Here is a 10,234-nt window from a genome sequence, read left to right on the forward strand (position 1 = left end):
TGTTTCATTAATTCCCCTCATTTTCCTTCTTTCCTCTCTAATGCCCTCTTTCTTTTATCCTAATTTCTGGAGGGTGTTACAAGCTATAAAGGCATCTAATTTACAAATGCATACCTATCGCATACCAAAATTCAACGACCAAAAGCACAGCAGTTCTTCAGAGACACACTCTTCCACAATGATGTTGCTTACTTGTAAGTTTAGTCTTAAACTTTGGCACCTCAGTTGCTTTCTGAGCTCTTGAGTGACAGTGACCTGGTTTTCAGAGGTGCTTAGCACCCACCAGCTCTTGGGGGGAGCTGCAGGCACTCCACAAGCACAAGAGAACACTTTTATGCAAAGCATTTGCCTGACTCTGGGCACTCAAGTATTAAATTGTTACTCTGGATTCAGCTCCACAGTGTAGTGACACAGGAAATCATCAGCCCTGGAGTGAAATTAAGAACCTTAGGACTGGCAGTGCAACCCTTACTTACGGTGATTTAAGGTAAGTAGTACTCTCTAATTAAATATTTCTAAATGTGAATCTTCTCTTTTTTTTCATGATCAGTGGCAAGTGCTACAGAGGAGAATCATCCTACAGGTTTCACATACTATAAATATACAGATTTGCTATATCAGGAATCCTGCTGGGACATCTGATTTTCAGCTTTGTATCTGTTTCCACAGTAAAACACCAAAACTTTAACTTACATTTTCACCTGCACAATCATCTAATAGATACGCTTTCTATCTACCCTATAATTTTTTCTCTTTCTCTGTTCCTCTCTTGGAACTTGTTCAGACCTATTCTCTAGCCAAAAGTGGGTGGGTTTTTTCCCTTCAGTGTATCCTTTTTGCATTTCTTTTTGCTTTCTCGCCACCTTTCTATGTGTCAGCCTTGTTCCACTTCTTCTCCCCAATGGCATTCAGAACTCCTGCTACTTTCGTACACTCTCACCATTTTAAGCTGCTTTCCCACATGCTGCCTTTCACGGAACACCTTCCATCCACTGATTTCCAAAGCACAGATGCTTGTTCGCTTTCCGTGATGGCAACAACAGCTCTAAAAGAAACATATCGTTTCCCCTGCTGCAATTCATGCACAAATGCCTGGCATGTGCTGCCTGGAGAAAGCCTTTCAACTTTGAATTTCCTTGCTTTTGTGGAATCTGTGAAAAAGTCTGATAAATTACGGCTTTGGCAGTTATTTCAAATAACTTTATTTGCAACCAGCTGAGGCAAAATCTGTCAATGGTGCCATCCCCATGTTCTTTCAAAGGTTGTTGGTGTTTCATGAGGGAGCTCAAAGTCAAGCTGGTTCAAAGGGAGGCTCACATTTCATTTTTTTCCAAGAAGGTTAGATTACATGTTCTGATGGTGACAGGACTGTCTTACAAGACATAAGAGCTGAGTTCTAGTTGAGGCCATGAGTCTCTTCATGTGTTCAGTACATGTGTTTAGTCACTTTATCTCTCTCCTGATGATTTCTCGTCTGTGAAATAGCTGTAATACTAACTGCTAGCTGTAACACTAGTTAACAACAGACAAGAAGACCCCAGCTAATCACAAGTGGCTAAGTTTTGGAGTTGGCCTTGGACCTGGTTTTAGTGTTGGCAGCTCGGGCAAAGCCAATAAACTTCAGTCTACAGCTCCTCTCATCAGGGCTCAAGAGACACCAGCTGTGACACGTGTACAGTGTGCAGCAGGCAACTTCTCATGTTGTCCTGAGGGCCATGAAGAAGAAATAATACAGAGCCTTGGCTTTGCAAGTCACTGCTGCCTGAGCTTGCAGGAATGGTGGTGCACCTGGGGACCTCTAGTGATACTTTGAATAAACGCCAGCATGGCAGAGTTTGCCGTGTGTGTGAGCAGGATTTCAGTACATGCTAATCAAAATAAGCATGGCATGTCTGACCCTCTGCTCCCAGAAGCTGTCCAAAGCTGAAGCCCCGTGGCCAGCCTTCGCTGAGCCATCTGGGTGGGATGAAAGTTGTATGTGACTGTCTCCCATCTACACCCTCTGGTGACCTGAAAGGGAGTGATGAGAACATGTCAATTCTGCTTTAACCAGTAGCACTGTGAAAAGAAATCGATAACCACACTTGACTTCAAGAATCTTGGATGGAGAAGGATACAAACATTGATCATGTTTTAAGGCAAAAGATCCTGCCTGTGTAGAGAAGGATTCTCAGGACTGACTTTGAGAAAAATCTACTTATGGTAAGAGACATAGATTATTATCATTAATGTTACATGCATGACTTAATTAGGAAAAGCCACACAGTTAATGAAAACAAAATATTTCCAGCTAATAGTATTAGCTAAAAAGATCATAAATCAAAACAAATTTAATAAGATGCAGGAGAGCAGGCTGACAAGAATCTCATGAATTTCAGCAAAGAAATGTGAAATCCTGCACGCAGATCAGAACAACATTTGTAGTAGCACAGGTGGGGAAGCAGCTAAAAAGCAGCTTTTGCAGAGAAGGCCCTGGGGACCCTGGCATTCAACAAGCTGAACATGAGCCAGCAGTGCAGCCTTGCAGCAAATATGGCTGGTGTGTTAGGAAGAGCACTGCTGGCAGGTTGATGGATGTGATCCTTCCTCTCTACTCAGCTCTGGTGAGACACACCTGGACTTCTGGGTCAGGGTCTGAGCTCTGCAATATAAGAGAGACATGGACACACTGGAACAAAGACAGTGAAAGGCCATGGAGATGATGAAGGGACTGAAGCATCTGATGTTTGGGAGGCTGAGAGATTTGGGATTGTTTAGTGAGAAGAGAAGGCCCAGGGGAGATAGGATAAATGTGTATAAATACCTGAGTGGGGGGAGGTAAGTAGAAAAGACAGAACCAGGCTTTTTTCAGTGATAGGACAAGAGGCACATGGGCACAAATTGAAGTGCACCAAATTCCATGTAAACATAAGAAAAAGCTTTTTTTTTACTATGAATATGGTCAAACACTGGAAGAGGCAGCACAGAGATGCTATGGAGTCTCCATACTTATTCAAGACACGACTGGAGACAGAACCAACCTGCTCGGCTCTGAGCAGGGAGGTTGGACTATGATCTCCAGAGGTCCCTTCCAATCTCAGCTATTCTTTGATTTGCTAAATATGTGCCCCATCCTAGTCCTGAATATATCTCTGTTATGCATTCCCAAGATACGTTTGGATTTTTTGACAGACTTTTCACCACATCAATGTGAAGGCATTGCCGTTATGTATTAGGATGTGTAAAATTAATGTAAATATAACTGAGAAGATCAAGAGATTGAATCACATGTCATGTAGGATTCTGGGGAGATGCTGCCAGGAAAACAAGCATTGCAGTAGAAGAGTAGTTGTCAAATAATGACATGTCAAAGCCCAACTTTTACCAACTCTAAATCATTTAGTATATATCAGTGTAGATACCTTGACATGTTTCTTTGGGTCCAGGAAAGAAATGAATAACCCACTGTATCTTGTGTATTCAATGCAGGGGGTAATTTGGACAAAATGATGTAATGTTTTTGAAAGCATGACAAGAAAATTAAGGATGAATAAACTCCAGAATGACTTTATGGATGAAAAGAACCTGCAATTGCTTTCCATCCCTTGACAGATGTTACTTAAACTGACATACTATATCATGCAACAAAGCTTACAGGGGAAATACAGGATTATGAGAAAATGTATAAACCATTACCATTATTGTAAAAATTTCTTTTATTCTTCACAGAAAGACAAAGAGAGGAAGGATACTTTTTAGGAAGAACCAGTATTTTCAGGAATCAGCAAAATTAATCTATTTTAAAAAAGAATGGAATTAAAAAGAAGGGAGAACTTTCTGCTGTATCCCAATCCCACACAATCTCTCCCTTTCTTCTCCTGCCATTGTAGCATCTGGGAGACTTGCCTATGTATTAAAGTAAAAACAAGAAGACTCTTTCCTGCCTTCTTCTATGTGGAGAAGTAAAAGAATCAGAAGGGGAGGAAACAGTCATTGTCAAGAAATAATAGGTGAAGAAATGAATATGCCTTGGCTGTAAACATTCTCAGTTCACCTCAGAGGGAGGTTTACAGCTTAGGACTGTTGCGGAGTGCACAAGTCTCCACCCCTCACTGGTTTTGCTTCTGACTTTGACACTTCCCTGCTCTTGATGTGTGTAAGAAACAGGGGTGCAGCACACACAGAGTAGGAGGGTGCCTCAGTATCTCAGACCTTCTCCAAAGCAGCCTCTGGAGATCAGCATTTTGGGTGTCAGCCCCAATGAATGAAGAAACCCTCGAAGAAGTAGGGTGTAGTATATGTTCTTACCAACCTATATGACAGAGCAAGTAGAGCACTGTTCTGGACCAAATGAAGCTTTAAAAGATTCACAAAATCTCTTTTGAAAAGATTCATTTAATTCTGAGGTACAGACCTTAACCATAATGAAGCTGCAAACTCAAAGTTTGCCACAGCCAAGTTCAAGTCTGGTATAATGTGTCTGAGTTTTTTGCTCATCTATGGGTCCTTTATTTTTCTCTATCTGATTTTTGGCATTGTATTCAATATGAAAGCATCACAGAAGAGTCACTGAGTAACCATAGTGGATAGATTGAGTGTAGCAGTAGACAGATGATGAAGATTTTTCCCCAAAGTCAGTACAGGTGTCTGGGGCATATTTTTACTAATTGGTTTTTTAATGCCTTGCTACCTTTTAAAAAGGTTTAATATTGGTGGATTTTTAATAGCGTGGGTGTTCTCTCATGCTAAAGACTTCTTATTGCTTACTTTTGTTGTAAGGAACATGAGAAAATAAGCAAGAAACAAAAAGGCATTTTAACAGGAGACTTGGAAGTATTTAACAAAGAATCATAGAAGCAAGTTAACTTTTCTTTCTGTTTATCAAATTATGTGAGGATTCAGGCCAAAAGAGCAATCGTTATTAATAATTTAATAAACTACATAAAGTTTCTCTCTTTTTGCCAGAAGTTTCAAAAACATTAAGTGTTAAGGCACTGTTTTGCCATTTATCCATACAGATTTGACACTGATACCCTAAAGCAGCACAAAAAAATGAAATATTCATCCATATTAAAATATCTCCAAACATTTCCAGACCTTTGTATTTGGAAAGCCGCCACTACTCCCATTTCAACTGCCATACTGTGTCTGCTTTGGAAAGGCTACTTTTTGACGTTTTGCAGAACAGCCTCTAATCGTCTAAGGCAACTCTGGATTGAGATTAGTATCCACAGCAGAAAGGCATCTACAGACACTACTGTGTGTGAGTAATGCTGTGGGCGTTTGTCCAAGCTCAGGAACGAGTGGAATGTACCCCTTCTCCAAGGTATGGGTGAAAAAACATCACTGAAGTGGAAGTGGGGTTTGGGTGGAACTGAAGCAAGAGAGAAACTCATATATATGTTTTCCATGTGTATGAAAATGGCTGTCTACTTATTAAAAAAATATCGGGAGCCAATATTTTAATTATTCACTGCATATATTTGCTTCTGATGGCATAAATAATCTATCATCTTAGCGTGCCACACAAAAAGTCAGAGGAACATTTCCACTTCAAGTCAAACGAAAAAAAAAATAAATCAACGTAATGGGACTTTTCTGTGAACTCACATAATGAATTTCTTTGTTTAATTAAACACTTCAGCAAACCAAATACCTGAATTTAAATTGCTGTTTATTATGGCTTCCCCTCGGATACAGGTGAAAGACTGCATAGACATATGTTTTCCACGGTGACTGGCATTACCAAGCAAGCTGATGGAGAGCTGACAACACCTTGGCAAGCAGGAAATAATAAGGTAAATTATCAGCAATATTAAGAGAACCCAGTTACGGGCCGCACCTTTACTTTGGCCTGCAAAGTCTGGGGCTGTTACTTGGGAAAAAAAAGAGACAACAGCCTCCCTTTTTACCTTCAGCTTTCCCCCTGTGTGTGTGGGTGGACGTGTGGGTTTATACGTGCACAATCGCACGCAGACTGGTGCTTAAATACGTTTCGGTGTCCGAGGCTCCATGATGAGTTTCCCACCGTGCCGGGAAGAAGCGGGACAGGAGGGGGAGCTCTCGCCGCAGCCGCCGGGCGGGGATGCTGCTCCTCGGGCCGGGGGCGGAGGGGCCACGGCCCCTTCTCCCGCCCGCCGCCCCCTCCTCCCACCGGGCAGCACCGCGGCCCCGGGGATGATCCCTCTTGTCCCGATTTTGCCTCTGAAACCGTCACGTTGTTTCCAGAGTGCCCCCAGAGCACCGTTCGCTTGTTGCTGTTGCCTTCTGAAACCTTTCGCTTTGAAGCCGTCGTGCTGCTTACATATTTAGCAGCTGGAAAAATCAGGCCTGCTTGTTTATCTCGTCCTCCCCAGCAGGCAAAAACCGAGAAGAAATAGCTCATTAATAATATTAAAGCGACTTACGCATTAATAAAGGCCAAAATGAAGAACTTGGAGCAAAGTATTTCTTTTGTGTTACCTAAAAAGCAGCTCTGGTATGTGGATAGGTCCCCTTTTAAAACATGTGAACACTGATAAATAGGACTATGAATAGTAGAATATAAATTAAACCTGGGGTGATTTATTTTAGGCAATTCATTTGCACATGTCATTTTATGAACGATACTTGTTTTACAGAAGTCCAAATTATTGTGCTTGCAAAAACCCAAATGCAAATTCAGAGCTGGAAACAAATCCATGATGGAACAAAAATATGGGGATTGGTAAACTATGGAGCCTTGGGTGTAAAGCATGTGCTCCAGCAATGGAAGGAAAAGCTCAGGTTCTTGCCACGACTTAGGGACCACCAAACGGCAGAATCCCATAGTTTCTTCCTGATTTTGAAAGTGACCAAAAAACCAACCAGCTTCAAACCCTTGAACCGTCATGAGAGTGAGGGACTTTCTCTATTGCACTGTGGTTAGAGAGAGCACACACTCTTATACATTGATTTTAAATCACCTTGGATATTTCACAAGGAATTTGGTTTCATTAAACTCAGGAGCAAAATCTCCACTGATTCCCACAGGATCAGGGTTTCATCTTTGGCTGCAAACTGCTTACTGATACCACATACCCTGGTATCTCTGTCTCGTGGAATAAATCTGAGCAGTTCTATTGATCCAATCAGTCACCTTTATTCACCTGTTTAAGATGCTTGCAGAATCCATATTGAGAACTACTGAACCAGGATCCTTTACCAAAAAATACAGGTTTTCATACAAAAAATATGTGGTCCTGCCACACTTCAGTAAATGTGTTTAATGTTAGGATGCCTGTAATGTAAATAGCAGATTTGTTTTCTCATAGCTTTTTGGAGATGTTCAGATCAATGCCATTGTATGGCTGACAAACACTTGGGCTTCCATAGATTCTGATAGTCTGTCTCCCCTGATGAATTCACGAGCTACCACTAAAACCTGAAAGCATTCCTTTTTGTTAGTCATTCCCTCCCCCTTAGTAACAAGTGGAATAATTAGATGGTTTCCAAAACTTATTTCGGTACCTCCGATGTGTGTCAGATACAGTCTGAGCATTCTAAATGCATGAACTTCTGTGTTGACAGTTGATGGTCCTCCATATGCTATCACTAGAAGAACAACTTCCCAAGAATATGCAGTGTAATAATATGCAATATATAAAGGTAATAACAGCTCTAGAAAAGTAGGAATCGTGACAGTCACAGAAATAACCTGCTGTCAGATGGAGATATTATTATTAGGACACAGAGAGGTAGAACTTTTGTATCTGTCCCAGTCCTACATTCAATACTGAGAAAAACAGGGTATGTTTCAAGACTGTGTCTTTCATCTGGTGGTTGATAAGGTACTGGGGGACTGGAGGTTCTTTTTGAAGAGCTTACCAGAAGTAGCTGAGAAAATGAACCTACTGTCAGGAGAAAATAAGTTCACATCTCCATTCAAAAGCATTCAGAAAAATACTGTGAAAAAAACCCAACTGAAAGCTGCTACTTTTGGTGATCAAAAGTGAGAATTAGCATTCAGAACTGGTAGTAAGAGGGGTGGGAAGTGCTTCAATTTGCAGCCAAACCTTCAGGTGTTAGTCAGGAAAACTGGAATGACAAACTTGATCCTGAAGACAATTCATTCTGGTCTACTCACTGGAACCTGCTCCAGTCAATTCACATCACCTGGGCTTGCAAATACCTTCTCCAAAGTATCTTCCAACATTAAAGGAAGCTCTGTTTATGCAGGGAGTCTGAGATTAATCTTTTTGTCAGATTGCAACTCAAACCTGTTAAACTTATGCAGTGAAATAGTGCCAGTGCTTTATTACAATACACATAGTAAGTGTTTAGGAGTAGTCCTCTGATGTTTCCCTGAACAAGAACCATTTGAGGCAATACTCTGTTTAGCAGAAGTTCTAAGGTTTTCCTTAAAACTCCTCCATCCACTCTACAGAGAAACTAGCAATATGTCTAATACAAGAACTAGTTTTGCCTTCTTCATTAAAATGACTTAATGTGTCAGCAAGGTGGTGGCCGTTCAAAGCAGAATAGTCGTCTGAGGTTGGCTGGCTTTTTCCAAAGAGCCATGTGAGGTTGTGTTTAAAAGCAACTTCCCCTTGTGCTGCTTGTCTTATCGTGTGAAAGAATACACTAGGAATATCTTCTGTACTTAATGAGAGATCAACTGTACCAATTTGTTTGTAATAGAATACGGTAAGCAAAACATAGAGGTGAGTTTGCTGGTGGCGGTGGGGCACAGGAGGAGGGAAACCTCCCTATTAAGCACCATCCTTTGGAGGTTACCTGTAGTCACAAGTTAGCTTCCACAAGTTTGAGAAATCACTGTATTTTAAAATACTTCAAGCAAGAACAAAATAAACCTTGGTTTCTTCTCGTGCTTGCTGCTTGGTGGGTTTGAGCCCAGACCTTGTGTTCCCTGGGGTGCGCGGAATGGACTGAGCCCACAGCACAAGCCCTGCTGCAGCTGAACTCCTGCAACTCTTTGCTGTCAGCAGAGCCTTCTCTAGGGTCTCTCCGAGGTCCTGCTGCTCTGCGAAAAACAAACGATCAGGGCTGGGATTTTTCCAACATCTGCCTGATTCTTTCAGGCAGCGAGGGGAGTGGCAGCACCTTCGCATCGCAGCGGCCGTGACCTTACCACTGCGGATGTGCTCTAGGATTTTACAGGATCAATCTGGTTGCTATCTTACCTTTAGATGGTAGATGCTCTAACAGCTGAGACTGTGCAAAATCCCCATTTCTTCTTATTCTCAAAGTCACGGGGGAAAATGTGCCCTGTCTCTCTAATCGCTCTGACAGGCAGGCAGGCAAGGCTCATTTTAGCAGCAAAACGAACAAAGTTGTGCTCAACTTTTCATGCTATGAAGTGCCAGTGATTTACAGCTTCGGAAACAGAGAATGTAAATTAGACATTGTTGCACGCAAACCGAACTTGTCTTTGACAGGCTAAACAGAGATTTTTATGGGGAGCCTACTCAAGCCCACACGGAACGCAGTTTATCTTTCGACTGTGGGTTTGGGTGTTTTTATAAAAAAAATGTATCATTTTAAGGTGCACCGTAGTCATAATGAGAAACCCCGTACGATTACAATTTTGACTATCGGAACAATGGACACCCCCGTGCCATAATGCGTTGTATCGGGCAATCAGGGACTGCCAGGGAAAGCGGGAAAGCAGAGCCTAGGAATAATCAATGTATCGCCCACAGTGTGTGCTGTAATCCGGCACCTCCTCGCTGAAGCGCGTCCCACCAAACCATTCATCCGCACCTCCCCGCCGCAGATAAAAGGAAAAACAGGAGTGATCAGGAGAAGAGCCTCGGCTGAAGGCGGCGGGCACGGGACGGGACCGGACGGGACGGGACAGGTCGGGACGGGGCGGGTCGGCTGCGCAGAGGGGCACAGGCGGGGCAGACCCCTCGGGTGCTCGTGGGGGGCACCGGGCCCCCTCCCCACCCCGGGCTGGGGGCGGGGGCGGGTGCGCACCGCCCCCTCCGCTCCGCTGCGCTGCGCTCCGCTCCGCCCGGTGCTCGGCGCGGCGCCTCCCCCCTCCCCGGCTCCCATGGCGGGCAGCGGCGGCCGATTCGGTGCCGGCAAGCCCCGCCCGCCGGCGGTCCGGGGCCGGCCTCCCCCTTCCCTCCGCCGCCCCCTCCGCGGCAGCCCGCCAGCAGCGCCACAGCAGGCGCGGGGCCGGCTCGCTCCGCGCTGCCTCCCGCCCGCCCGCCCCGCCGCTCCCATGCGGGCCGGCGGCGAGGCAGAAGATGGCTGACTCGCCGGGGCACCC

This window comes from Corvus kubaryi, unplaced genomic scaffold, assembly GCF_017639235.1.
Source record: "Corvus kubaryi isolate FWS band 111438036 unplaced genomic scaffold, C.kubaryi_AGA036_p1.0 split3-73, whole genome shotgun sequence".
NCBI classification, from domain to species: Eukaryota; Metazoa; Chordata; class Aves; order Passeriformes; family Corvidae; genus Corvus; species Corvus kubaryi.